The sequence below is a fragment of the Myxocyprinus asiaticus genome, chromosome 16 (assembly GCF_019703515.2).
Source record: "Myxocyprinus asiaticus isolate MX2 ecotype Aquarium Trade chromosome 16, UBuf_Myxa_2, whole genome shotgun sequence".
NCBI classification, from domain to species: domain Eukaryota; kingdom Metazoa; phylum Chordata; class Actinopteri; order Cypriniformes; family Catostomidae; genus Myxocyprinus; species Myxocyprinus asiaticus.
This window is the reverse complement of record NC_059359.1, coordinates 20,299,432-20,326,932: the sequence shown is the minus strand read 5'-3', so window position 1 is coordinate 20,326,932 and position 27,501 is coordinate 20,299,432. Positions and strand designations below refer to the sequence as shown.

The 27,501-nt window shown below is 40.1% G+C and overlaps 1 protein-coding gene across 7 annotated transcripts in view; it reads left to right on the top strand.

Annotated features, from left to right (window-relative positions):
- The first annotated feature begins 4,017 nt into the window (after positions 1-4,017).
- sema6e (sema domain, transmembrane domain (TM), and cytoplasmic domain, (semaphorin) 6E) overlaps positions 4,018-27,501 on the top strand; it is a 211,955-nt gene continuing 188,471 nt past the window's right edge. For all 7 annotated transcript variants that reach the window (XM_051721790.1, XM_051721789.1, XM_051721787.1 and 4 more), the window contains exons 1-2: positions 4,018-4,234; positions 22,725-22,836. The gene's annotated coding sequence lies outside the window, so the exon portion shown is untranslated. The remainder of the gene's footprint in view (positions 4,235-22,724; positions 22,837-27,501) is intronic.

Sequence of the window (27,501 nt, the reverse complement as noted above, 5' to 3'; positions counted from 1 at the left end):
AATTTTGACTTGTCCCTCCTTTTCTTTAAAAAAGCAAAAATCAAGGTTACAGTGAGGCACTTACAATGGAAGTGAATGGGGCCAATTTTTGGAGGGTTTAAAGGCAGAAATGTAAAGCTTATTATTTCATAAAAGCACTTACATTAATTACATAACTGTTAAAACTTGTGTATAATTTGAGCTGCAAAGTGGTTTAAATCGTCGTTTTTATGATTGTTTACAGTTGCGTTACATCATCATGGCAAAAAGTTGTAAAATTGGATATAATTTTACACCGAAAATGTTGGTAAGCGATTTTATCAAACTTAAATCATGTTAACACACAAACTGTGTAAGTCTTGTGGCTATACTTTTGAAACAGTGAGTATTTTAATGTTTACTGATTGGCCTTATTAACTTCCATTGTAAGTGCCTCACTGTAACCCAGTTTTTTTTTTTTTGTTTTTTTTTTAGAGGAGGGACAAGTCGAAATGAATTTTTGTGGTAATCAATATTACGCCACAAGTGCTGTCAGGTGAGCTTAACTTGTCTTAATGAACTCGGAATGTTCCTTTAAAGAGGCCCTATTATGCTTTTGGGGATTTTACCTTTCCTTTAGTGTGTAACGTAGCTCTTTGTGCATGTAAAAGGTCTGCAAAGTTACAAACCACAAAGTCCACACAAAAGGGAGTTATTCTCTCCCACAGACAACACTGCTCAAAAACTACACGAAATGGCTGGTTTGTAGTCCAGCCATTTCTTCCGTAAAGTATCTATGTCACTATGTAACACATTGGCATAATGCCCGCCTAAGGGCTACTTTTGCCCGCCCTCAAACAAAGGTAGTTATAGCCGAGGCCAGGATGAGTTGGGTTTGTGTTGTCGCCATGTTGAGAAGACACTGTTTTCTTCACTGCAAAGGTAAAACCACTTTGTTTGGACTTCCAAAAGCAGGCGAATTGAATTGAAATTTATTTTTACCACTGTTCCTCAGCAGTACAACCACAACCAATGCCGGATTTAAGATGATTACTCCTGAAAGATGGTGCAGTTCCCACTTTGTTGGGGCAGTCTGGTGCTTCAGGATCACAACCTGTATGTATGCTTGATTATTTGTAGATTTATCTGCTACCGAGAGTTCAAATGCGGAGTTTTGTGTTGGAGCTACGGTGTACACCCAGTGCACAGCTGTAGGCCTCTGCTAACCTGCTAGCTAATATTATTATGTTGAAATACTTTTGCTAATCAGCTGCGGGTCCACTTTCACCTACAATTGTGTAGAATTACGCAGATTGTTTGTCTTCTTACTATCATGAATAGTGATCAAGTGTGGAGATGGATTTATTTTTACAAACGGTCATTTTACATCTGCAATCCATGGTAGTGCTTGGCTAACTTGCTATGTAATGTTATTGTTTTGGTAAGGGTTTACTATTCAGCTGTGAGCCGGCTTTTACCTAAAACTGTGTAACAAAATGGTCGATCTCAAGAGTCTTATATAATTATATAATTACAAGCTGTAATATTACAGCCGCTATTCACAGTAGTCCACAGCTAACTTGCTCACTAACCAGGAGTAAGCCTCTGTTCTCCGTTCATATCTCGGGTGAAAAAAGTTCGGCTACACCCATTACAGCAAAAGATGACTAACTTAGATGCACTACATGTCTTTAACTTGAAGCTTTGTTAGGTTTACAACAATCAACAGTGTACTTGTAAGAAAGCTACCAAATTAAAACCTACCACTATGAAACGTCCTGCTCAAGTCTTGCTTGCGAAGGTGGTTCGGGTCGATCAGCTTGTTCTTCCAAACTTTCATTATCAGACTCGGGCTAGAGCTGGTACGACAAAAACCAATGCCACTGTTACCATAGTTACAATAGTGTTTACAGCTGCTCAGGAAGACTCGGGAGCTGAAACTCAGTTATGGTAAGAGGCGTTACATTTCCGACACACGCTCTGCATGGTTGACCAATCACAACAGAATAGGCCAGCTGACCAATCAGAGCAGACTGGGCTTTTCGGAAATGGGGGCTTTAAAGGTGTCATGAATTGTATTTTTATTTTATTTTATAATGTTCCTTGAGGTCCACATATAATGTTAGTGTGATTTTTTTCATTAAAAGTAGTCATTATTTAGGAATAATTGGTCATTTTCTGTCCAGTTTTTGTGCCTCTGACTCAAATGCTCCATTTTTTGGGCGTGTGTTCTTGAAGACTTCAGTGTAAACGCCCACTGCTGTGATTGGGTAACATCTTTGCATGTGGATAAGTGTAAATGCCCCCGCCATAACAGGCGTGTGGGGTTGTTTTGAAAACTTTGGATGGTTAAAAAAATTAAATCAGAGGAATTCATCCATACATGTTTGAGCCAGAGTCTGATCCCAAATTAACCCCCTCCACAAACACCACGGATACTGCAGTCTGTGACAGCGTGGTAGGTGATCACTGTTAATTATGTGTCTATTTGTGTAATAGGTATTACTTTTATTCTTGTTTAAACCAAGACATGACACAACGGTGTGTATCTTGTTACATAGTTGGGGCATTTTCCAACGGTGAAACTTTTCCGTGTTTTTCAAATGCTGAGTAATGCATGACAGTACCAAATAAAGTGTAAATACATGGTGCTATCATGTTTATAACTGTGAAAGGATACACTTACCGTGCAACATGTAAACGTATACAGGATACATTGTGTATGTCGCACTGTCATTCGTCATATAATCAACTTTCATAATATATTCAATGTAGTGACAAACGCATATGTTGTTCATTACAATGAGTCATGTTTTCATTAAAAAGGAAAGAGATTGTCTAAATATATTGATATCAATACTCTTTAGGTGCATCTGTGGCAATTGTGCCAACATGCCAACAGAACAAGAAAATATATGCTGCTTAGAGATCCCTGTGCATTAAAACTAATACACGAGTGTCTAAAATCACTAGGAACAAATCAAATACTCAGTACACATCTAACAGCCTGTAACATATGAAGCAAAACAATTAACATGGATACTCACACTTGTTTGTTGCGACATCACTGTCGGGTCCAATATAGTTGGCACTGCATCAACTTTTAATTTAAATCTCTCTGCAAAGCCTGCTTCAGCTGTGTCTTGTTTGTGAAAGAATCAAATGTAAAATGAAGTGAGCAAACAAACACATTCTTACCAACGCGATCCGGGACTTCATTAAAAATAAACATTCTTTCCACTCTTTCTTAATGTTGGGATCCTTGCGAAGCAAATGCAAGAAATCTAGTTTCCCACAACCTGGCACTTTGTGGCCATCGTGACACCTCCTGTTTCTCCAAAATTAATCTCACTGCTCTACTCTAATGGCAAGACCGGTGGGCGGGCCTAAGCATTGTCCATGATAAAGTAGGCATTGATCTGTTTATGCAGAGGCTGGCCTGTGCTGATGTAATACCTCACTATGATGTAATAGTGATGAGAAAATAGAGAACAAACCATTTTGGCACCTTGGTTTCAACAAAGCCTTTTTTTGGACTAATGAAGAAGTTTTCAGTTCTGAAATTTACAGTATGTTTTTATAGTGCTATGAACTCTTATATGTCAAGATATCATAATAAGTTTGATTTTCCAATTCATGACCCCTTTTAAAGAGACAGGAGGTACAAACTGAGCGTTTCAGTACAGTATGAGAAAAATAATGTTTTTTGAACATTAAAGCGTGTAAACCTATTCTAGTAGACCCCCAAAATAAAATTATGAACCTGTAAATTAGCATAATATGGGCTCTTTAAGTCTACTGTAAATGCTATTACCTCATACACAATTGGCCATTAGACTCCAGTCACACCTGCTGTTTTGGACAAGTAATGGACTATGAGTCATATACAAGGATCTACAGTTCAAACAGGGCACGTTTTGGGCGTTGCTTGTGCGAAACTTTTAAAGAGAAACGTCCGAACCACTTCGGCCGATGGTGATTGGACAACAAGTGTGTCACTCGAAAACCATGGGCGTGTCCTGGGAGAGCTTGTTCACAATGTAATAGAGTTTTAGCGCAGTCTTGCTTTTTTAGTGACGTGTGTCAGCTGTGTGTGCCAAGGGGCGCTCCGCACTTACCAATGCGATTAATGAAGAAAATGAACCTATTGAGGAAACACTAAATAAACAATTGGTTTCTCCGTTTCGTCTGTGCTTTATAAGCGCGAGCTTCACAAGGACTGCAAGGAAGCAGCCTTCTGAACGATCACAAAGGAAAATAAAAAAAGGACGCAAAGGTAAATTGACTATTTTTCTCCATTGTTAGAACTTAGATGTTTTTTGCTTTGCCTCTTTTTATATTATCTGAACTCGAGACGTGGCAGCCAGCTAAGTTTGTGTTGGATTGAGACACATCTGAGATATTTTGAAGAGTTTTGGGGGCAAATAATCAGGTATCCTCTCAGGTCGGCGAATATTGCAGTGGCGAACTAAAGGCAGCCTTTACTGCAAAGGACAGCGCAATTCTGATGTTAAATATTGTTCATATGTGTGTTTTGTTTGTTTTAGTTGTTGGAAATATTCCTATATGCGGTTCAGAACGGGGCATTAGTCAATTATAGATTAACCACTGGATTTGTAATGCTATGACACAGTTGTTGACAGCGCAGCACTGGTCACGTTGATGAGAAACACATGTCATCGTCTATTTCTCACATTTTCGTTTTCTAGCTTAACCTGTATTTGTAGTTGGATGTTTGCCCATGAAACACACTTATCGCGTCTGCGGTTACGATCACTGCACGAACACCTCCCAGTTGTTTAGATAACGCGCAGCACTTTCAGTCTGCCGGAGAGTACAGTATACAGAGACAGAGTCATATCCCGGTCTGGAAAGATGGAAATGCTGGATTTGATTCATGTTGTCGGATCTTGTCTGTTGCTTTTAGATGAGTTTGGCCCTAAATATACAGATCTGAGAGTGCAGCATTCATAAAGCACACCTTTGCCAGCTGTCTGAGTACTGGACGGAGCAGTTTAAAAGCAGCTTAAGGGGCCGTTCACACCCAACGCGTTTTTGCACTAAAAAAAGCTAAGAGCAGCACAACGAATAGAACAGAATGCAGGTGCCTCCAGACGTTTTTAAAAACCGAAGTTCTGTTTAACTTGTCGGTTAAAGACGACTGTCCAGCGCGTGTTTACGCAATCGAAAACCAGCGCAGACTGACGCAATAATGCGTTCGTTGTGAACGGCCCCTTTATTTCGCTTACAAACGACCATAGTGATATTTTACGCCAAAATGCCTTAATTCCTACAAATATTCGAGCAAATGTAAATGATAACAAATGATGTGAAAGAAGCTTTCACAATCTTTTTGTCATTTTGTTTAATTATTATTATTATTATTATTTTATATCACGTTTTAAATATTGTAATTACAATAACTGTTATTTTGGCAGAAACTACCCATAAGGTTGTCCACACAATATATATATATATTTAAATTCTGTGACAGTTGTGGACAACGTTGGGGCAACAGTGTAGGTCTTGGGAAAAAATTACAACAAAAACTAGATTCAGAGCCATGATAGATTGCTTAATGCGTTTTTGACCCTGATAAATTTAAACCCTAAGCAAGAGTTTAGCCAGGAGGATTCATCCCTCTGGGTGCAGAAGGTATATTTCTGTCATCTACCCAGAGGTTGGCTTGAATCTTGTAAGTGTTATTAAATAATGAACAACTCACTGAGCTATCATTACACATTTTGCTGTGGATTTTTTTTCTTGTTTTAACGTTTGATAACTGTTATTTAATGACTCCATAATTACAATATAAGTGCTCTCTTAAATATTCAACCAGTATTTCTGAAGTGGCCCAAGTAGAATGTTAATGGGCTCTAGCATTATGGATCCATTCAGAAATCACTTCTTGGATCTCTTCTCTCTGCCTAATTTAACTGATTCTAAGGCAGTTAAATATTGCTTGTTTATTCAAATTACCCTTGAGTAATGTCACTTTTTACATGTATTATCATTGTCCAGTTTCATGAGTATTGTATTGATTGAGGTCACCATTGTCTTGCTGTTCTTTGGAAAACTTAAATTCACATTTATGGAAATTGTTGAATATTGGCTTTTTATGCTTGGATACAAGTTCTGCCCAAATGATCAAAAAGCATTCTGAAAAAAGTATGAAACATGAAATTGATATCTGTCACGATTCACTGTTGTTTGCTTTGTGTTTCTCCCCTGTCATCTGTTCCTCCCGGACTACACTTCCCATAATTCCCTGCCCTCATCACTGCCAGCTGTCCTCGATTGTCCTCACCTGTGTTTCATTAACTCATTATCCCTTGTGTATATAATGCCCTGATTTCTGTTCAGTCCTTTTGTGTTGTTATGTTTATTTGTGTAATTCTCTAGTTCATGTTCCGGTTTAGTTCTTGTTTGTTTATGTTTTGATCTTACTTCCTAGTTCCCAGTTTTACCCTGTTTTGTATTTTGATTTATTCTTTTATCATTAAAAACATGCTATCAGACGTTACAGAACAACTCACCGCACAAATGGATCTAGCAGCATACTTCATTCAATTGAGCCATGTGAACTTATCCATAAGAGAATATTCCCACTTTTTCACCACTGTTGCCAGTCACACAGGATTTGATGATTCCACCCTAAAATCCATATACCAGATCAGACTCAGAGCTCACCAGTGGAGGGAATTGCCGGAGACCGGAGATTACACGTGGGAGGAATACGTGAAGCTAATCTTAGAAACACTCGCTTCAGGGGATCCTCCTCTCTCAATCCCGATCCCGGTTTCCGAGTCTTCCACGCCTGAGTCCACTCCACGCCATGTCCTAGCCACATCTGAGTCTGTTCCACGCCAGGTCACGGCCACGCCTGAGTCGGCTTCACGCCAGGTCACGGCCACGCCTGAGTCGGCTCCACGCCAGGTCACGGCCACGCCTGAGTCGGCTCCACGCCAGGTCACGGCCACGCCTGAGTCGGCTCCACGCCAGGTCACGGCCACGCCTGAGTCGGCTCCACGCCAGGTCACGGCCACGCCTGAGTCGGCTCCACGCCAGGTCACGGCCACGCCTGAGTCGGCTCCACGCCAGGTCACGGCCACGCCTGAGTCGGCTCCACGCCAGGTCACGGCCACGCCTGAGTCGGCTCCACGCCAGGTCACGGCCACGCCTGAGTCCGCTCCACGCCAGATCACGGCCAAGTCTGAGTCTCTGCTCATGTCCACGACCACAGAGGTCATTCCCGAGTCTCTACCCATGCCCACGACCACAGAGGTCGTTTCCGAGTCTCTGCCAGTATTCACGATCACAGAGGTCATTCCCGAGTCTCTGCCAGTGTTCACGACCACAGAGGTCATTCCCGAGTCTTTGCCCACGACCACAGAGGTCGTTTCCAAGTCACTGCCAGTGTTCGCGACCACAGAGGTCGTTTCCAAGTCTCTGCTCATGTCCACGACCACAGAGGTTGTTCCCGAGTCTCTGCCAGTGTTCACGACCACAGAGGTCGTTCCCGAGCCTCTGCCCATGCCCAAGACCACGGAGGTTGTTTCCAAGTCTCTGCCCATGCCCACGACCACAGAGGTCGTTTCCGCGTCTCTGTCAGTGTTCACGACCACAGAGGTCGTTCCCGAGTCTCTGCCCATGCCCACGACCACAGAGGTCATTCCCAAGTCTCTGCCCATGCCCACGACCACAGAGGTCGTTTCTGAGTCTCTGCCCATGCCCATGACCACAGAGGTCATTTCCAAGTCTCTGCCAGTGTTCACAACCACGGAGGTAATTTCCAAGTCTCTGCTCATGTCCACGACCACAGAGCTCATTCCCAAGTCTCTGCCCATGCTCACAACCACAGAGGTCGTTCCCAAGACTATGTTCATGCCTACGACCACAGAGGTCATTCACGAGTCTCTGCCAGTGTCCACGACCACAGAGGTTATTCCCAAGCCTGCCACGGCTCCGCCTGCCACAGCTTCGCCCCTCGAGCCTGCCACGGCTCCGCCTGCCATGGCTTTGCCCCTCGATCCTCCCACAGCTCCGCCTGCCATGGCTTCGCCCCTCGAGCCTCCCATGGCTCCGCCTGCCACGGCTTCGCCCCTCGAGCCTCCTACGCTCCGCCTACCACGGCTCCACCCTCAGGGTCTCCCATGGTTCCAGTCTCTAGTCTGTGGTCGCCTCCCTGGCCACCTAACCCTGTTTCAGCCCTGTGGCCATCAACCAGGCCTCCTGAACCTCTCCCTACCCTGAGGTGGTTTCCTTGGTCCCATAGCCATCCACCTGATCTGCTTTGTCTCCTGTGTCTCCTGGTGGCCCGCCTGATCTGCTCTGGTCTTCTGGGTCTCCTGGCCGTCCACCTGATCTACTCTGGTTGTCTGGGTCTTCTGGCCATCCGCCTGATCTGCTCTGGTCTCCTTGGTCTCATGGCCATCCGCCTGATCTGTTCTGGTCTTCTGGGTCTCCTGGCCATCTGCCTGATCTGCTTTGGTCTTCCTGGTCTCATGGCCATCTGCCTGATCTGCTCTGGTCTCCTGGCTGTCCACCTGATCTGCTCTGGTCTTCTGGGTCTCCTGGCCATCTGCCTGATCTGCTTTGGTCTTCCTGGTCTCATGGCCATCTGCCTGATCTGCTCTGGTCTCCTGGCTGTCCACCTGATCTGCTCTGGTCTTCTGGGTCTCCTGGCCGTCCACCTGATCTGCTCTGGTTGTCTGGGTCTTCTGGTTGTCCGCCTGATCTGCTCTGGTCTCCTTGGTCTCGTGGCCGTCCACCAGATCTGCTATGGTCTTCTGGGTCTCCTGGCCATCTGCCTGATCTGCCCTGGTTTCCTTGGTTCCCTGGTCATCCGCCTGATCTACCCTGGTTTCCTTGGTCTCCTGGACGTCCGCCTGATCTGCTCTGGTCTCCTGGGTACCTTGGCTGCCCGCTTGATCTGCTCTGGTCTCCTTGGTCTCTCGGCCATCCACCTGAGCTGCTCTGGACTCTTTGGTCTCCGGCTCCATCTTGGCCCTGCCTCCCTTATCTGCCATCCTTGGGCATCTGGAGCCACCCATTGGTGGGGGGGGGGGGGTGTTGTCCTCAATTGTCCTCACCTGTGTTTCATTAACTCATTATCCCTTGTGTATATAATGCCCTGATTTCTGTTCAGTCCTTGTGAGTTGTTATGTTTATGTATGTGATTCTCTAGTTCATGTTCTGGTTTAGTTCTTGTTTGTTTACGTTTTTATCTTACTTCCTAGTTTTACCCTTTTTTGAATTTTGATTTATTCTTTTATCATTAAAAACTTGATGCACTTAGATCCATCTCTTGTGACCTCCTTTCAGACGTCACAATATCAATATCATTCTGCTGACAGATTGCTTTGGCTATTTAACAGAGAATAGTTTTCAATCATTTAACTGTCATTTTAAAGACAAACAATCTGGCAGCCAGCTCTCAACCCTTCCGTTCAGTGAGCACTGCAGCTGAAGACATGATTTGGTATTAGCTACTAGTTTTGGTTTGATTATGAACCTTGTTTAAACACTAATAATCCTCTATAATGGGGTCGGGAACCTTTTTTCACTAAGGAGCCAATTTAAAAATGTTTGGTTCATGTATTGTTTTTTTTGAAAGAGCCATACCACAAACAAATAATTTACTATTTTCAAAAACGTTTTTCAATAAAAAAATTTTTTTATATTGCCCATAGACTACTCAAAAACAAACAAATATGCAAAAATTAATAGGTAACATGTTGCAATATGGAATTGAGTACACGTGTTTGTGCGGGTCTCCATAAAATGACTTTATTTTATAACTGTTCATGAAAAATGTAACTTCCCTTTTGGGCTGGGCGATATGTAAAAAATATTTTAATGATAATCGCATTTAAAATATCATGATATCCGATTATATGGTCAACCCCCAAGGTCGGTGAATATTTTTGCTTTTTTGATTTTGCTTTAAAAATTAATTTATTGAAGCACGAAAAACTTACACAAAAGACATTTCTAAATACAAATTGCACTCTAAACGAAACGAAAAAAGCAATTAAAATAGCGACGTGATTAAAAAATCTTATATATAACCACCTCCCTAAATCCAAACATTTACCGTCTCCAATGGATGCTTGCTGTCACTCCAACGGATGCTTGCTATCCCTTGTGTTCCCAAAAAATGCTGCCAAATGTGTTCTTATCGAATGTGTTTGTATTGCGTTTTGGTAATACAGTTTATGCTGCCTAAAGAAAATAAAATAAAACTAAATTTAGGTTCAAGGTGAACGTGTCTTGTATTACTTGTCTTTGGTCTCCGGCTCCATCTTGGCCCATCCCAACCGAGTACTCAACGAGTACTCAAGTAATTACTTAGAGTACTCGAGCAGACAAAATGACCAAAATGCCCATCCCTACTATAATCATTAACCTGCACATCTACAACACGTAAACATTTGGAGACATTTGGTAGTCAGATATGACACACAAGGCATTTCCCTCAAAACCTCTGGTTTTATCTTACCCTTTTTGGGTAATGATGCATATAGCCTGGGGTGTAATTTTATTTCCAATTTCCTTTCCTGTAGTTTTGCCCCAAATGATGTTATGCTAGCTGTGTGCAGTGAATGGCTGGGTGCTCCAATGTCTCTTAGGGTAATGAGAGCTAAAATAGCCTTGGTACTTTGATTGGATCAAAGCCATCTAGCATTGTTTTTTTTTCTTTCTATTTCATCATTCAAGGGCAATTTACTTCAGAGGTTTGTTTCCTTGGTTTAGTTATTCATAGCCATTTTTATGATGGATTGAAAGTCTAGAACGGAACAAATGAAAGTTCATTTTTGAACAGAATCAATTCATTTTCCACATTTGAATCCGGCTTGAACGAACACATGTACCTGTTCTAGACTGGCTGGGAGACACAATGGATTACTTTCAATTAGTCACTCTGGGGAGTTCACTCCGCACCATAATGGCCCCTCATATTTCATGTTGATTATTGTAACCCATAGCAACACGGTAGCCAATAGCTGGAAGATACACCTGGAGGGGAGGTTATGAGGCTGTTGAGAAAATGCTGTGGGGTGCAAGTATCAGAGCTTTTTGTGCCTGTCTGGTTTCTTAAATCCAGTGAGGGGTCTCATACCAATGGGGAGTGAATTATTACCTGTCAAACCTAGGGCCTCTGCATCCATTACACAGCTCTCTTGCGGGGGCAGCCAGCCCCAACATGGCAGAACAATCAGTCGGCATTGGCCTTCAAACCTGGCCCTCTCTTCTTGGGTGGGTATAACTTGTGTTGTTCCAGCTATTACAAGTGTCTCTTATGGTTGCGCCGTGGTGATGTTAGGATGCTCGCACAGAGATTGTCCCAGATTAGTCCCAGTATTGATTAACGGGATGTTTTGAGCACGTAAAATTTGCTACAGGAATTCTAAATAGCTTTAAAAATATAAGATTCCATATGAGAGGTCATGGTATCTACAGTATGTCAGGCCTGATTTGCCGTAATGAATGGTGTCGTTGTGCTAAACCCTGTTATGAAGTCATTGGTGGTCGATTATGTTACTTTGTCACACTTTTTTAAATTTGTTTGATTATTTTTTCCCTTTTTCCTCCAATTTGGAGAAGGTCCTCATGGTGGCATGGTTACTCACCTCAGTCTGGGTGGCAGAGGACAAGTCTCAGTTACCTCCGCTTTTGAGACCGTCAGTCCACGCATTTTATCACGTGGCTCGTCTTGCATGACACCGCGGAGACTCCACATGTGGAGGCTCACGCTACTCTCCATGATCCACGCACAACTTACCACACGCCCCATTGAGAGTGAGAACCACTAATCGCGACCACGAGGAGGTTACCCCATGTGATTCTACCCTCCCTAGCAACTGGGCCAATTTAGTTGCTTAGGAGACCTGGCTGGAGTCACTCAGAACACACTAGATTCGAACTTGTGACTCCAGAGGAGGAATTTGTCACACTTTAACACTTGGAGCAATTCTAGTACCTCTCAGAATTACTTCAGAATCCAAAAACCAAACTGTCTATTCATACTGTCACTACTAGCTGAGCTAGAACTGGACTGCAAAGTCTGGGTGAGAATGCACCGAGTCCAATGAAAAAAAAAGAAGTGATGCAAGCTGAGAGAGATAAAGCGAGAGAGGAAGACTGGACTCCACTTTGGATGAGTTACAGGCCTCAACTCTCAGCTCCCTTCTGCCCTTGGACAGACTGCCTGGCTTCCAGCAGCTTGTAAGCCATTTTTCTGAAACTTTAACCTCTTTGTCAAACATCATGCACAGAACCACAGCAGCCACAGATGGAAAGAGACAGAGAACTGGCCATTCCTGCAAAGCATGCTGCGATGGAGTGTGTCCAGATACTACACAAAGACAGAGATGTGTTAGGAAATTAGGAAAGATTAAACACAGAAAACGGAAAAGCAGATCCTGTGCTGAGTACAACAGCTTTGTTCAGCACACATGACATTTCTGCCGTTTCATTCATTTCCATCAGTCTAATCAGTTGCTTGTGGGTGCTGAAGTTACAACAGATGTCCAAAGCAAGGATGGTTGTTACTATGACAGGTGTCTTTTTGTGTGTGTGTATCTTATCCTCATGTCCTGGCAAAGGCTGTTGACACCCAAATAGTAAATTGTAATGACAAGAAAACAAACAAAAATATCTGTACAGAAATGCACTTACAATGGAAGTCTAGGGAGTAACCATTATATGTAGGGCTGCACAATAATCTGATAAATAATTGAGATTACAATTACAGCTGAGACAATTAACTAATCATGCAAAGTGTAAATCATAGCAGTCCCTGTAAGTCTATTCATGTTCATTTTCTGTTTAATTTTTTATTTAATGTATGGTTTTGCAGTGGTTAAGCATTGTAACCAATCACAGATATGTCCATTGCTCACTTTGTGTATTATTGATTCAAAATTCGAAAAACATCTTTGTTTTTTAAGCTTCTAAGAGGGCCAATGTGAAGTTGACTGTTTAGGCAACTAGTCTTGATAAACTGATTTAAAAATGTCAATAAAGTCATTCCGGAATGCAGTTCTTAGTTTGTTTTGGATCTGTAGCTGACAAAATTATGACATGCAGTTGATCCATCTTAAATAAGTATTTTAATGTAAATTCTATTAATTGAAATTAATCACAATTTCAGTATCAAGAGAAATAATCGTCAGTTATGATTTTTGTCATAATCGTGCAGCCCTAGTTGTATGCTTGCCCATGGACCTCCATTGCAGAGGTTGAGGAGAGTCCCCCTATACTATGTAAAGCAATTTGAGTGCCTAGAAAAGTGCTATATAAATATAAGGAATTATTGTAAGTAGACTTCCATTGAAAGGTTATAAGAAATGTCAACATTTTGTTTGTTGTTAGTTTAGTTTCAGTGGTAACTGACTGCATGCCACAAATGCTCCCCATAAAGCTTACTGGTAACTTGTATTTAACCCGTAATATTTGTAAATATACAAAAAAAAAAAAAAATTCAAATAAAACTATTTGTATGAATTGATACTTAACAAGCAACTGTATGTCCATTTTTCTTAGAGGTGTAAAGAGAATTAAACTCATGCACACATTGCTTTTTATATGTGAGAAAAAGGCATTGCCTACACAAACTGTACTCTTTTAGAATATAGGGCTAGCTGAGTAATGAGAGCTAAATGGAGACTGAATGATAACAGCGCAAAAGCACTGAAGTGTGTCAGTGTTTTTATTATAATTTTTTTCAACAGACAACATGGAGTCATGATCACCCCGTTCCCCTCATTTGAATATTCAGCCATATCCCCAGCCACCAGACTCCACCACACAAATGCTTTTTTGTGCTCATCACATTGGTATTTAGAATTCAAAGCTAAGCTGACTTCCATGGGCAAATGTGTCCAGGACATGACTTTAGTTCCCCAGCCACCATTTGGAATGGGGTTAGGAAGCTGCTTCAGCTCTCCTTTTTAATTACTGTTCCCCATACATACAGGTTATTTATTGATTGTCTCATTCCAGGGCATGGGTTTGGGGTTGCTGCAGATTGTGCTTTAAATGATCTCTTAATCCTTTTATAATGGAACAACTCTTCCTGCTGCATTGATTAGCTGCTTGTGCTGGAATTGTTGTGTGCTTTCAACTTTCTAATCCGGTTTTAAACTCCCAGGGCTCCTTTATAACATGTTTATTTCCCAGAATGCCTGCAGAACAGACCTCATTGTAAGCATGCTTTCTCTTGTGGTGGAAGATAAAGCATTGCCCATACATAGATAATCTAATAGAGGTTACTATGAAGCCATTTATGTTGCTTCCATCACCCTCTAATGAATTTAGGCTTAGACGATGGAAACTCATTTAAGGAAGTGAGTGGTTTCAAATAATGCAGCATGAAAAACACCACATTCTCCTGCAATGATTCCCAGTGTTTGCGTGTATACTGGAACTGCCGACTGTTTTTGGAAAGTTCACAAATCCCCCAAACTCCGGGAATAGGAGCGAGTGAACACAAGCACAAATGGAGAGACTCAAACATATAAAGAGACAGAGAAGAGCAGAGGTATTTGATAAAAAAAAAAGAACACTTATTTTCAGTTTACCATTACCGATGGTGTCTGAGGAAATAGAAACACTTGAATTTGGCTGGAAAAGAAAGTGAATTATGTATTTTATATTACTCGCATGACAGTGACCTTTAAGAGTGTTTTGTTTTGCATTCACTTTTATAGACAGCTATAAAGATTGCATATGAAATGGGCTCATCGGAGTTAGGGCTGGTTAAATGACTTGACTGCCTTGCTGCATGTTTTTAAGATGAAAATTTTTATGGCTCCAAAGAGTGAAACGGAGCAGGAAATTACAGCCTAAAGATAAGAAAATTCTTCCCCTTGGAGAGGCGGTGGATTCCCAAGGTACCCCAACATAACATGTCACTCATCCAAGACTAGTCGCATTCATGAACCGCATAATGCAGCTTTGATGTGAGAAATAGAAATGTATTTTGTGTGTGTGCGCAGGCATGTGGTCCATCTTCAGGAATATTCTAGACTATTTTCACATTTGGTTTGATTTTTTGGTCTGAACCATAGTTTGATTCTACCCCCCTCTCCCTGCCCCTGCGGGTCCCTTTTCACATTGTACTTCTGGGTCTGAACAGCAATACATTTGAATCATGAATGTGAGTACTAGTGGCACCACTGTAACTAGATAATGATTTGGCATAAGAGGTTTCAGGAGAAGTTTTACTGTTTTATTGAACTATATGCCTTTTGGATATACAACCATGACTTTATTCAGAATGGTACTTGCGTTTGCGAAAAATGCAAGCAGCTTTCCGAAGGCAATTTATTTGGTGAGAAGCAGGTATGAGAAATGCGTTATGCTATAGTAAGTTTGACGGGAGTATAATTTGCAAAGATGCAAATTATACGCCATCAATAGCGGTTCACTCGTGCAGTTAGGAGTGATTGCTTTCATATTGAATTGTGTACCAAAGTTCACATAAACTGTACCCCTGACCACCTTTTGAAAAGTTTCCAACAGTTCCATTTATAATTTATTTATATAACAACCTTACATTTTAAATTATTAGTAGCAAAACATACTCTACACAAGTACGCAAATGCAGATGAGTTCTAAAATGTTTCAGACTGCAATTCTTAAAACAACACAAGTGCGCAGTGTGAACTACTGTTAGCTTCTACAGTGCATTTTCTCTTTCAAGTCAACTACAGTCATGGCATGAGAATATCGCTGAGCAAGTAAGTTGATGGCAATAATTTATTGGAACTTACCTGAATAATAAAACATCCAGTTTTGAAGGTTACTCTATCACCCCCCTTGACTACTCTTGTTTGTTACCGCCACAGCAAGCTCACCAAGTCTAGGGCCAAACGCTCACATCTGTGTACACGTAATTGCGCAAATTATGTTTCTGGCCTAGCATGACCACTTACACTGTTTGCAAATCCCTCCAATTACCAAGTCCCCTATAAATAGAAAGTCTTGCATGACCTTTGTAGATACGGTCAAGGCATTCTTGCGTGGTTCAGAGAGAAAGAGGCTGATCTGAGAGACTTTAAAGCTCAGTATTCGACTTTGTGTGCCTGAGCCAGGTTTTGTGAGTGTGTGCAGATAACCTGTGTTTGGGCCCTGTGGAGTTTTAGATTAGAAACAGGCATCCCTCTTGCACTATGTTTCTGCAAATGCTCTTAAAGAGACGGGTGTTATTTTTAGGCTTTGCTGTGGAGGCGGGGGCCTGAATTGAGACTTGAGGGAAGGGGTTAAAAAAATCACCCCCTGGCCCTCAGCCAGAGTGCTGCTCGCAAACTACCCCCCACCCCCCCATCCTCACATTCCGCAAATATGTCCCACCATTAACCATATGATGACTCAACTACGCCTGCTTGTGTGGGTAGGAGACTGTGTGTGTTTATGTAAATTACTTTCTTTTTTGGTCTTTTATCCGTTCATGCTATTTGTGATATAAATGGTACCAGCAAATATCTGTTCCCCACACAAGCACATTTCTGGTGTAGTGCTTCCAGGCTGCTTCATTTGATCTCGTTTTATTGCTTTCTCACATTATCTGTGTGTTGGTCTGCTGCTCATCCCTGTGGAGCAATCTCTGATGTATGAAAAACAACTTGCCATAAACACATTTCAACCACAGAGAGTGATATTACCCCTAATGCGTCTTTCACTATGGGCATATATCCAGATTGTCTCTCGCTTCTGCTCTTTCTCTGTCTCTCTCTCTCTCTCTCTCTGTAGTCCTTAGTGTCATCAAATAGTGATCACAGTGGATATAACTAGGGGCATTCAAGACTCTGTGAAATAATCAAGTCTGCCCCATATGCCATCCCTCCCTCCTGCTCAGTTCCCTAAAAATATCTCCAATGTATCTCATCATCATATAATAACTGAAAGATGGGTAAGAATTGTGAATTTGAGGAAGGGAGGGGGCTGGCCCTTTCTGCTTCTCCAAAGTGTAACGCCGTGTCCTGTCAAGGCGCATCGGAATTTAAACCTCTCTTCCATGTGAATTGTAGTTTTTCTATTTCTGTGGCATTGTGCTAAGTAGCCCCACCCACGTTTAAATCCCATTGGTCCTTTATTAAATATAAAATGTGTTCTGATTGGCTGTGATTGGATCATGTCACACACCATTTTTGCTTTCAGTGTGGATAGACAAATCGCTGGAAACTTTCGCCTCATGCAGGCCTGGTAAGGACACAGAGTAGTTGACTATAGGGTGAAAATGGGTTTACTTATATATTTAGGTTTGGTTGTCTTTGGGATTCTTTGATTGGGATTTGTTTTTTGTTTTTCTCTATGAAGCTCATCTTTGCTGCCTTTTTTCAGTTTTTCCTATTGACTGTCATTCTTGAATGAATTGCGGTCATATATGGGGAAAACAAATAACAAAAATCTTCTTACTGGTATATCTGTGCTTTAGGGGTTCCAAAAATGGTAAAACCTTTCAGAAAGATCCTTTGAATTTCTTGCCACTTAATTAACTGGTGGCTGAAGCATACAGTACATGTCCATTGTATGTGTCCCACAAACCACGCTGAAGAAACCATTCAGCCACAGGGAACCAGAGCAGTTGGCAATACAGCGATGCAGCTTTCAGTTCTGATTTAGATTTCTTTTGGTACAGTTTTCAATTAGCATGATAATAGTGTGTAGATTGGCTGGAAGAACTAATCTCATTCCTCTGTGACTATCGGCAGCTTATTATCATACAGAATGCACCATCAGTTAAACTAACATGCTGAACTGCTCTATAAATCGCTTATACCACCAGCAGATGGGAAAGGGACAATGGAAAATTGTACTTCACTTTCAAAATATTATGTTTCTTTAGCGGAATCATTTCCACAGCTATTATTCTGTTGTAATAGTCTGCTGGTGGGTCCTGTATAAAGAATTGAACACTTGCCATTGCAGAGATCATTCACTGGAGAGAGAGTGGGCAGAAAAAGAGAGCAAAAAAGACATTGACGTTGTAGGTGGAGGTTAGCAGTGGAAATAATATATTCATTCAAAAGTTTGATCTCCTATTCTGATTCTGAATTTGAGTTGGAGGAATTCCTGTGCAGTTTTTCTTTCAGTGGAAATTAAGGTGGCAGAGTGTGCACTGAGAAGTTATTTGCCCTCCCAGGGTGCATCAGGACAACTCCGCAGTGTTTTTTAAGTGAAGATGCTTTTGAAAAAAAATTAACCTCTGTTAGACAAAGTCTACATATTACTCTTTACACATTCTAACAGAGTTGAAAGGTTAAGCAGTAGTAGTGTGTCCTGAATACCAAAGCCACTGATTGAGGGTAGATGACTGGGGTCAAATCATTTGCCATCTGAGAGAAAGAGAGAGTGAGGAATACAGAGCTGCCCATGTCAGACATCTTTTCTGGTGTTGTTCTGACACCCCTAGCTGGGCTGAAGCAGAAACTTGACCTACATCTCTGGTTTTAATAGGGAACGGAAGCCACTTCTGCCAGCAACAGCTTGTTCCTGGCAAAAAGTGGTAAAAGGTTTGTGTCTCACGCAATGGCCTGAAACCCCAGGGCTTCCCTGGTGCAGTGGACCATGTCTCTACTTCATCAAGAAAATATAAACTTCAAGAAATGGAGCTAGATGGCTCTGACTATGGATGGGTCATGATCATGTACAAGTTGTCCAACAACCAACTAGTCGATTCATGAGATTGACATGTTTATCTAGATTTATTGGTATTTTTTGGTGGTGTTTTGAAAGGTTAGTGGAGGTGCTTTAATTCAAAAATGTAAATTGTAAAAATGATATAAAATTACAAAAATATGGTGTGCTTGCATAATACTGTACTTTTGCAGTTAGACAGTTTGCAAGATCAAACCATTAGCAATACACGTCAACTGATGTCTTTGGTCGTTACATGTTTTTTTTTTGGTTGACCATCTCGCTACTAGCATTGCATTTTAAAGAATGCTGTTAAAAAACAGTCTAACTTTTTAAATAATGTATTTAGACCCTCTTGCATTCTGTTTCATTCCGTTCGGCTCCATCTAGTTGTTTTTGAAAAACCATGCAAAAATATATCATATGTAAACACCCCCTAAGAAACGTGTCCAGTCGGGGTCAGGTAAACTTGAAACTAGCCTAATTATGCATGGCTTCCTAAGATCAATTAGTGGAGTTGTAGTTCAGCAAACCCACTGACTAGAAATGTTTGAAAATGTGTAGTTCTGGTCATCCCTACTTCAGGATGGTTTGAGATTATTTAATGGAAGAATCACTTTGAATCAGACAAACCTTATTTTGCCAGTCAAAGATCTTTATTTTTGATGTTAATTAAGATGCCTGTTTTGGTGCTCTGTGAGGACCTTACAGTGGCGAACAACTATGATGATCTAACCAAAGTGTGATAAGACGAGAAACTCGAGCATTAGTTAGGACATAACCCATGAGACTCTGCATTCTGCTAGGACAGTGTGTGTGTGTTTTTAGTAAGTTGAAGTCTTAGATTTATCTTTGGTAATACTCCCCGTTGATCTCTCACCAAATCTTTATCTGGGATGATGAGACCTTCTGCTTCGGGCTCTGACTTAATCAAACTTCAGCGGCTCAGCTCACAGACGAAAATCAGCCATCCCTTTAAAGAACTCCACTCTGTTTGGGAAAAACACTTCATGAACATGCAGCACTTGTGGTTTCAATGAATTTGGTTTGTGTTTTTAAATAAATGCTAAGGACAAGCCAAAAATCAAGCATGTCAGTATAACTGTATTATAAAAAGCAGCAGTACTTGAGTACAGGATGGTAAAGCTCATTGTTAAAGTTTTGAAATAAGACCAAGCCAAGCTGGAGTAATAAAATCTCTCAGCTGTTAATCAAGAGACATAGATGCTGGAATGCTGCCCAAATCTCTCTCAGATTTGTTTTGTCATGAAGGTTTCCAGAATTTTCTCATTTTCACATTTATTCTCTGTTGGAAATAAATTTAGACTTGGGTGAGATTCTTTCTGAATGACCACATGTTCATTTTTAACAGCTGTTAGATAAAAGTTCTAAACTGGCAGTAAGGCTCTGGCTGAACTCCCAAAAAGCATCACATAACTCCTAAATGTAGTTACTGATACACTTCAGTTGTATTCTCTGCCTCTATTCAAAGTAGGTTATGTAAAACATATCTGCATCGTGAACATGGTTTATTTGTTGGCCCTTTCCTCCCCAATAGCCTCGGCATGAACTCTGAGAAGCTGAAGTTGACCAGCTGGCCAGGGCTTTTATCTGGGGTTGTGCTTTAAAAGCCGTTAAAGAATTTTGGCGGGACGCCACCTATATTCCTCTCACTACAGACCTTAGGTTTAAAATACCATGTTTGAAGAAACATTCTTCTGTTGAAATGCTGATATCGGGTCAGGTTTCTTGGTCTGCAGCACTAGTCAAACCATACTGATTTTTTTTTTTTTATTGATCCAGACACAATGTACTTTGTGGTGTTGGATTGTTGGATCAGATGTTCTGGATGTGTAAAGTCCATTCTGCTTGAATCAGTTTTGGTTTTTTAAACCCTCATGTTCTGTTAAAACCAATGTCAAAGATTAGTTTTTTTTTTTTTCTAATAAAAAAAATAAAAATAAATCTGTGTGTCATCCTTTCACATTAAATACATCAATTTAACCAGTAAATTTACAATAACAAGGCGTGAAATGCATAAATAAATCTAGAATAGAATATTAAGAACTAGCCTATATCAGATGATATAAATAAAAAGCAGAGGAATCTTTTCCAGAGCATTTTTGCCCCAGCATTAAAAATTATGGGGATATTTTTGCCCTGAGCCCCCCTTAACATTTGACCCTGGCTGAGACCCAATTATATTAATGTAAAAATAATATCTTTGTATTTTTCCTTTAAAGTATTTTAATCTGTTCCTCTGACCTAATGTTTTGACACAAAGTGGACATGCACTAGTTACACTCAGAAATAGTAACGTTGATTGGGTTTAGGGTCAATGTGGCACCAACAAAAACACATTACGTTTATTCATGTTTTATATCTGTGGTCTCGTAGACCCCAAAAATAGTACTGTAACATTTTTTATGGAGGATGTTTGAAGCATATTATCAAATTGAAAATTTGTTTATGATCTTTTCTTATAATATTAAGAAAAGTCATGAAGGATCAACCTGATACTTCAATGTTAAGTATGTTTTTTGAGCTATTAATTTGTCCTTGGTGTCATTAGAGTTACAAAACATAAACAGAACACAGACCTGCAGGAATTAAAAAGACCTGCAAAAGAGAATAAGCTATAAACTGCAATTGGAATTGATCCAAATCAAGGCGTTTTCACTGAGAAGCTTTCAGAGTCTGTCTAGAGGACACACAGATGAGATTTGTGTTCATGACTGACCAGGTGATCATTTTATGGCTGTCACTTTAGATTCAGAAAGGAGTGTTAGAATATCTGTCAATGCTTTGTAAATATTGGATTTTTGAATAATTGCCACTTTCACAGTCTTGGGCTGTTCATTATTACTTTAGCCATGTGAAAGACATATAACAAATGCAGGTAGCGCTCTATAATTCTCCAAATTAAGAGGCTGCTCTACATGAGCATAACTAATTCACGGTGCCCTGAAGGGGATTTGCAAGTTGAATATCATTTTACAATATTAAACATGGCCATTATTAGATCAATTTGTCTTTTTTGTAATTTATATTACTCTCTGGTGATACCAGCAGTTAGATTATCGCATTTCTTTCTTACGCAGTGTCCTAACCAGGCACAACACAATAAGTTTCAAGCTTCAAGTAATTTGTCTGTCCGCAATGAAAGTGAAAATACTTTCCGGACTCATAGCCAATCAGAACATATTTTTTGTTCAACATACAGCTCTGTGTAGAAGGATTTTGGACTTATGAGATTTCACTGTGGGCAGGGCCACACTGTAGATGCCTAGCAATCATCAATGTCGTTTCACTTGTCATGGCTGGCTAGGACAAAAACTCAGATTTACACGGAAGAGATTTTCCTTCATTTTTAGCGCTTGTCCCTTTATTGTGTCCTGTCTGGTTAGGACACACTGTTACACGCAGTACTGTGGCTTGTCTTTAAGCAAAGCAAAATAGGAAGAGAGACAAAAGGAAAGACTGCCACACAAGGAGAGAAAAAGTGCACATAGAGAAAGAGAGCACGACATAGAGGCTGATAAAGAGATAAAGACTGACCAAGAGAATAGGGAGATGCCGTGGAGATGGAGAGAGTGAGACAGGAGATTTGCAGAGAGCTCGATGCTGTCAGTAAGAAGCTGGCTAGAGCTTGTTTCTCATTTTCACATAGCAGATTGGAGGAGCAGATTGCGCTCTGAAATGCCCGGAGATTTGGGCAGCTTCCGATGGGGGATTTGTTGAGATTCTTTTGAAATCTGCCCATAATGAATGTTAAGTGAAAAGTGCCTTCATCATCTTCTACGCAAAGGCATTGTTTTCTCTGAGCATTTCTTCTGTTAGTTTTGGCTCAGTGTCCAAATGTCACAATCTTGAAATGGTCTATAGCTTCATTAACTGTATCTGGAGACTAGATCATTTATGAATGAAATTATTTGACATTTTAACCTCATTTCTATGTATGTAGAGACAGTTGAGAACATGACCTCCAAAATTTGATTTACCTGTCGAGTACTCAAAATGACCAAAATGCCCATCCCTGATTAAAAAATAACTGAATTCTGCAATTGTGGTCATTGCTGGTGTTCAATCGCTAATTGAATTTTTGTTGTCTTTGCTCTCAGGTCAATCGTGGAATGTCTCAGCTTCGTTAAGCGGTCTAGCACTTTAGCAGAGACTTACCTCACCTTAATCACATGACTACAGTCCTGCTGTCTGATTGGATCATCTTTTGAGGTAAGAAGTAGAGTCCGACCAATATGGGATTTTTGAGACCGATAAGATACCGATTTTAGAGAGGGAAAATTCACCGATTACCGATATGGAGGCCGATATATTTAATTTTTGAGCTGAAATGAAAACAGATCTTTTCTATATGGATTTTTCACTGATTTTGCACCGATATGACTATGCAAAGGTACTCAGAAGGCTGATTTCTTAAATATTTTTTATCAAAGAATTTTTGATATTATTATTATACATTGTAAACAAATTCTAGAAATGAACACTGAGAAAATAAAGAATAAATAAAAATACAATAAATAGCTAAATAAACATCAGTACTGTTTAGTATCAGCCAAATGCTGACCATTAAAATAAAAAATAAATACAAATAAAAGAAATGCTAAATAAACATCAGTATTACTGTTTAGTATCAGTCAGATGCTGACTATATTATTACTGCCGAGTCAAAATAAACAGCAGCAGTGGTGTTACACCTTATTCTGATAAACAAGTTCAGGGGGAACTTTCAACGATGGAAAACCAGACTTTTAAATATTACATTTTATAAATGCAGTGACTGGAATTGTTCGGTTGAAAGGGCACCAAACTGTGAATCCTGAAAAAAACAGTTTGGTGAATACGTTTACTCATTAGCTTCCACTCAGTTGACAACAATAACCTAGTTTCCATCCACTTTTCACGCTATTTTGTTATCGACAAAGTGAAAATGCATTAAAAAAAGTCTTCTGCCTGTTTCCATTCAAATGGTCTTTTATCGATAAAAGTGTGCGTGATGACGTCATGCCTAAAAAAACACTTTGTCACATAAGTTTTGGTTTATAGCAAAAGAAATCTGCCCTTAAGCCGTTTCCATACAGAAATGTGTGTTTATTGCTAATTCGCCTCCCAGATGTCCCTCATTTTTTTCCTCCGAAGTTTTGGTAAAATGGGGAGAGTATTGAGACAATTCATTGAAATTAACCAGCTAACTGTCATTTTAATTTCACAAATAAATGCAATCAGAAGAGGAGGAATTGCAATCAAAAGGGAGCAGTTGCCCTTCTGATAGGTCTGTAATATTGGTCCTGATGTTGCGCCTATCGCAGGTTGCCACCGGTTCCGACCCGAAAGCGAATCGTCATGGCCCTGTTCAAGCTGGCAACCTGCGCCAAGTAGTGGAGAAATTTTCAGTCTTAGTATAAGGACCATCTATCGAGGTGTATATGCTGTGTGCACAACTATTAAAGAAAAACTGATGCAGTGTATACACTTAGGGTTTACATGTGATACATTCCTGATATTCAATAGCCTATTTTGAACGATCATCTAATCTAAAGCATCGGCATCACAACTGCATTATGTCCCGCATATTTGTCCAGCAACTTTTAACGACCAACTGAACTTGATTGTCATCTAAAATTAATGTTAACGCCATAATGCAATTTACGTTTTCTGAAGAAGCTTAGCAAATGCGATCCGAGGTAAAAAGGGTTAGATTTAAAATATTTAAAAGTTTTAAAATGTTCAGAAGCTCGTTTTCTGAAAGTGAACTCATTGGACAAATAGTTCTGATAGTTTATAGTCTTGAAGTGTAGAAAATGTCATTCAGCCGACTTTATTCGTCTACAGAACAAGATACGGCTAATTTAAGTTTGTGTAAAGAAAAGGCATATATAGGTCTAAAAATAGAATTTTTTTCATTTGGTAATTTATTTTTTTAGTTTGGTGCGTTTTTTGTTTGGTAATTAATTTAATTTAATACAGGGAATTTTGCCGGCATTTTTTCAAAAGTAAACTAAACAATTATTTTATAGAATTGGGCTGTTAGTGTTCCAAAAAAGCAATTCTCCTAGTATTGTGTATTTATTTTTAATTTAAAACATCTTTGTGCACAGAAATGTTATGTTTTTTGTATTGTGGGCTAATTCCGTGACTGCCGCCTATTATTTTGAATGGTGTGGAAAAGCAACTTTAATAAATAAACAGATGTCTACAAAGAGTAGCCATTAATTTTGTCTTGATATGAGATATTTGTGTTGGCACACCTGGAAGTGTAATGTTTGCAGTGATTGGATCTTTATGCCATTCAGATCAATTCATAATCACGTACAATAAATTGGCTTTTATGGATGTATACCTTGTTGTCATGATTAACACAGGCTAACGACTGGGGTAATTTCTGTCATGTGACACTACATTTTTGCGTTAATACCAATTTTCTCGATAACAAAGTGTTTCCAAACCAGTTTTTCGTGACATCTGAAGTATCGACGGAGAGTTTATGCGCTAGAGTTAAACGGAAAAATTTTATATCGACACTTGTGAAATTTTAGCGATAATTTGCGTTTCCATCAGCTTTATTTTGATGCGCTAAAGCTTTTTCCGCAAAAAATCCTTGGATGGAAACATAGTTACTGAAAGTAGCTATGTGATTAGCTAGTTAGCTATAAGCTCGTTGTCACAGAGAGTAAAAGACGGACGTTGTTTATTTTACTTTCCAGCATTGTGTCTCACCAACTACGTAACAACATAGCATGAAATCAACACTCATCAGACACAATCCACCACCGCACCGTTGTCTGCTGAACTGCAAAAAGATGCTCTGATGTTTACCTTTCAATCTGCTACATTACTGATTGCACTGACAAACTATAGCTGGCTAACAGCAAACAGACATGAGGGACATGGTTGTAAGGGACAAGGTTAATGTTATATTAGTTATATTGAAAAAGGAAAATGATGTGGTCATTGTTTATTAAGTTTCCAGTATGTATTTCACAAACTAGTTAATTTACAGAGACACCTCTTAACTCCGCCCTGTCTGCAGAGCCACCATCAGTTCAGCTCTGTAAACAATGGAGTCGGAGCGCGCTCTGCTGGACAAACTATGCAATGACACCAAATCTAAAGCATTGTTTTCTGCATTATATGTTCTGAAAAAATATACATATCTGTCCGATACTGATATAAAGGTGAAAGGCTAATATCGGCCGATAATATCGGCCAGCCGATATATCGGTCGGGCGATATATCGGTCGGGCACTAGTAATAAGAACATATGGGAAGAAGTTTGATGAGCTGGTGGAAGAACCATTGACACCCCCAGATTTGCTCAGATGGTTTAAGTTTTTTTTTTTTTGCGCCCTGCTCTGTCATTTGAAATTTGCTGTTAAGTACAGTTGAGCCTTTGATGGACAATGACTTGATTTGACAGAAAATTTAAATATCCTCCAACCTTTCGCTGGTGTATTCACCTGGGGCCATTGCATGTGGACAAAAGTCTTCATTTGTACCATAGAAAACAAATATAATTTAAAGAAACATCTGACAATTTATCATACAATCTGTTTTTGAGTATAAATCAAGTCTCAGGGTGAACATTCAACAAAAAATATAAAAGTCTGAGGGGGTTACAAGGAAATGGGCAGAAAGAATGAAAAATAGCCAAAGAGTTGACAAAATCTAAGAGCCATAACTTGGAGAAGACTAAACAGATAAGACAGGGATTTGACACGAAGATGAGACATAAAGAAGAAACCATGCACATCACAGCACGCTCAATGCAAGGTTCTTTAGACTCAAGTCAAGTCACGACATTACAGTTTGAATACATTTCTCAATAGCATGACAAACAAGTGACTTTCTCCAACTAGAAGCAATGTAGCGCCATCAAATGCTACATCATAGTTTTTGTCACACTGTATTGCACACATAGCTATACAGCCTAGCTAACTGAGGCAACAATCAAATGCACTTTCCTGGAATGTCCGCTTTCTCATGTGAAGCGTCAAAAAGAACTGTTCATTCTAATGAATTGGTTCATTTGGGCAGGTTCATGTAAATGAAGGTAAATATTTAGTTAAGTGCTGATGTTCATTACTGTTTTTGAGTCAGTTATTCACATTATAATGTACTTTATTTTTTAGCTGTATTAAGTGTAAATGTATCTCTTCAAGTTTAATGCTGTCACCGTAATTGAGATCAGTGTTCATTCATTTAAAAACCCTAATTTGTTTTGTGCTAGAAAAATACAGCTCTGATTATGTTATGTAATGTATAACTGGATAGTAATATATTTATAAATATATTACCTCCTTAAGTGGCTTCAGTGTTGTTAGATAATTGTTGATAGTAGCATTTAGTTTAGACCACCACTTTGAGCTTGAATTTAAATACTTAAAATTATGTAGCTTTAGTTGGACAAGCTAAAGCTTCAAAGTAGCTTCAAAGTAGCTTCCTTTACATATGTCTGTACCCATTTCCACTGTCTGCTTAGATATTCCTTAGAGATCAAGACTTCCCCAAAACAGACATACTCATGCTAAAGTGCAGGACTGGGAACAGGGTTGGTTGTGACAGGCTCTGTCGAGTGGCTGTGGGGAGCAGATGGCTGGCCAGATGCAGGGCTGCATTTGACCTTGGGCCCCATGGAAGTCTGAACAGCACTTCCGCCTCTCCGCTTCCCTCAGCCTGTTCGAAACTCCATGGTGCTGCTGCTCTGATCTGACAGCTTATGGTTGTTTTATTTAGATGAGCCATATGGAGCCATTATGTGCTCTATCGTTTAGCTGCTAACACAGGTAATATTGAAGTTTTTTAACCCGATATGTATTCAAACAAAGATGAGTTAAAGTCCCCTAGACTCTCCACAGTGACAGTGGAGAAACATCATAAGAT